This window comes from Phacochoerus africanus, chromosome 3 (genome assembly GCF_016906955.1).
Source record: "Phacochoerus africanus isolate WHEZ1 chromosome 3, ROS_Pafr_v1, whole genome shotgun sequence".
NCBI lineage: Eukaryota > Metazoa > Chordata > Mammalia > Artiodactyla > Suidae > Phacochoerus > Phacochoerus africanus.
Window position 1 is genome coordinate 128941262 of NC_062546.1, and position 3133 is coordinate 128944394.

The 3133-nt window shown below is 52.5% G+C and overlaps 1 long non-coding RNA gene across 1 annotated transcript; it reads right to left on the minus strand.

Annotated features, from left to right (window-relative positions):
- Nucleotides 1-515: 515 nt before the first annotated feature.
- On the minus strand, nt 516-1764 carry LOC125123208 (uncharacterized). Its single transcript, XR_007134007.1, has 2 exons — nt 1108-1764; nt 516-974 (listed from the first exon to the last, which is right to left on the minus strand). It is a non-coding gene; the product is annotated as an uncharacterized LOC125123208 (long non-coding RNA).
- Nucleotides 1765-3133: the final 1369 nt, after the last annotated feature.

Here is a 3133-nt window from a genome sequence, read left to right on the forward strand (position 1 = left end):
TTTGCTAAACTTTATAAACTTTCTATCAGTCGGGGTGGGGGCCAATAGAGAAAAGGATTTTACAGCCGGAATGATTTCACAGCGCCCCTCAAACTACAAATTGATGTTATAAAATTTGAAATGTAGCTCTGTAGTTCAATTTATACCACAGAAACTGAGATGCTATCTTCCTGTTGTTATAACATATCAGGTCAAGGGATATAAATTGTACCAGGTAATTCGTTTTGCCGTTCAGAGAGTCATTAAGTTCCTCCCAGAATATATGTGATTGATATCCCTGGAGGTGAAAGGCTAAAGGAACCATATGGCAACATGTTGCATTCCGTATGCTATCTGCCCATCCGTGCTTAAGCTGCCATTAGCAACATCTGTACCTAACGGAAATCCAGCTGCGCCGACGCCGGCTGACGGAATTGTACTTGGGGGGAAATCTAGCTTAGCGCCATTAACTTGAGACTTAGAGTCTATCTACCAGGACGGATGGAAGCTTTCACAATTAGACGAGACGACACAAATGCTTTATTAAAGTTTAATTTTGAACTCCCAATTAGCGAAACTGCATTACAAATCGATTGCAATTTCCTAGAAGGCACAGCAAGTTCTCTGCCTGCCTGCCACGTGCGAGAGGCTCCCAAGCAAGCTCTCCCAGCTCCCGGCCGCTGAAGGGGGACGGTTCAAGCAGGTCTCCGCATCCCAGGAAGTCCCTAAAATTCTCGCCAGCCCCTCCTTCCGTGGGGCGGGGGCGTGCGAGGACCGAACCCGCGGGGAGGGGGTAGAGGGGAGGACTCCAAAGTCCCAAGCTTCGGGAGAGAGGCAAGGGGTGGGAGCAGACGAGGGAGGGGCGACGGGAGGGGGGAGGGCGCGCGGGAGCGGGGCGGGGGTCCTGTAATATCTCGGCCTCTCCGGTGGCGCCTCAGCTAGTCACGCAGAAGTTTCTCTTTCGCTCTTCGCGCTTACACACCCAGGTTGGCTTCCTGCACGCAGGCGAGGGGGGCGGAGAGCGGGGTAATACTGGAGTCCCGGAAGGGCTGCCCGGCGTCCACACCCACCCCGCTCCCCTCCCCCGAACCCAAACAAAGCCCCGGTTCCAGGTCCGGGATACTTTACCTGCCCGGCGCTCCCGGCCCCTCGGTCACCGCATTCCCCGCTGGGCGCGCCGTGAGCGGGTCCCGCTCCCCGGGACGCAGAAAGTAGTCGCCCCCGGCCGGCTAAATCCCCCTCTCTCCTCATGTTGGGTGGCAAGAAGGGGGTACAGGGGAGGAGGGAGCGGAGGTGGGGGCAGGGGGAAGTTACTGATAAAATCTTAAAAGAAAAAAAACCTGCAGCTGGCGGGCCCCGGCCAGGGTCAGAGGAGGCCGGTTACCTTTCTGGGGGTCGCAGGCGAGAGGGAGGGTGGTCAGAGAGCGGCAGCCCGCCCCCCTCCCCCGGCCCCCAGCGGCGGCGGCAGCTGCACACACAGAAGCCCATTGTCGCCGGCGCCCGGCGCGCAACCCCGCGGACTCGGCCCCGCGGCCAAGCGCGTCAGCGGCCCCGTCAGCCGGGCCGGGCTCCGTGACGCGCGCGCAGCCCGCGCTATAAATAACCCGCCGCCGGGCTGCTCTGGCGGCTTTCCAGTGACGCCGGGGCCAAGCGCGGGAGGAGGAGGGCGAAAGGAAACAATAAAACCGCCCGCCGCCCTCCTCCTCGGCTTCCCTCCGCCCTCCCTGGCCGCCCGCGGCCCTTCCATCCGCGATCCCCTGTCCCCTCCTCCCCTGAGCTGGGCGGGCGGATGTGAAGGACCTAGCGGATCCCGGGTCTCCACAGCCGGCTGGGACACGGAGGGTTGAGACCCTTTGCTCTCCCCCGGGCGGGAGCGGGGTTATTGACACTTGAGGGAACAGGCTGGGGAGGGAACTTGGCGACGAGTTTAGCGAAGGGGCTCTTTTGTCACTTCACTACCAGACTGCTATAAACAACTCGATGCTTTCTCAGCTCTCCCGTACTCATTGTAGTACAGGTCGCATGTGTTTATGGCAGTAAATCCTCCATTCAAAACAAAACACTGCCCCCTTAAACGTCCTGATCTAGCCTCTTTTAAAGTATACGCCTGTGTGTGCATCTCATGGGGTTCAGCCTACATCCCACTCTGTCTGGACCATACCTTTTCTTTCCTAAACTCCACCGGAAAATTTTGTCTGGATTTTTATGGGGCCTGGCCTACATACGTTACTGTTTCCATTTGGGAAGTTGTGTAAAGGGTGCCCGGTAGTAGAAGCAGCGTGGGCAAGGGTTCCAGGACTCATCTTCTCAATCCCAGAGCCTTTTTTGCATGTCTTTTTGTTCTTGAGCAGAGCATAGACCTTAAACATAGAACATTTGAATTTTCCAAAGTCTGTAATCTTTTTGGGGTTCTGGATTTTTCATCAAGGCTGCCATTTGAAAGGGGCTTTCTCTGTTGGTAATTTTTTTTCTGGGGACTTTCTGTCCTAGCTTCCATATTTAGGCAGTTCTGTTCCACGCTCAGATACTCCTCCTCCTCCTTAAGGTGCTCCTATAAAACTAGAGGTAGTCTGTTTTCCTGGAACTATCACCTAATAGACTAGTAAAACAGTAGCTCCACTGGATCAAAAGCCCCAGGTATATAAACTCCACATTTTCTGGGATGCTGATAATGTAATTTGCAGATGCAGGCAAGGTTTTGAAGTGACCAGGCATGGATAGAGTGAGTTAAAAGGGCTGAGGAAATGGTTCTTAGTTCACAATCAAGACAAAATAGTGTAGTGAAGGGTTCACTGGGGTGGTTTATTAGATTTTAATTATATTTTCATTTTACCTCTCTCTGCCACCTTGCAGAAATCACAGCCTAACTCTGCTTCACTATCCTCTTCTTCAAAATGAAGGACGGGTGGTTTCTCAGCCCCTTTCAACACTAGCATTCTAGGACCCTCAGGAATAAAACTGTGTTCAGGTATAAAGTTACTAATGTGAATACCCAGTGTCTCATAGGAAAAGGATAACCAAATGTAGAATAATTCAGCCTTCTTACAATTTATTATTTTGTACATTTTTCAGAAAGAAAATATATTATAGCCACTTCAGAAAAAGAATGAATTTACCTGTACCATTAAAACACTTTTAAGAGGAAAAAATATTT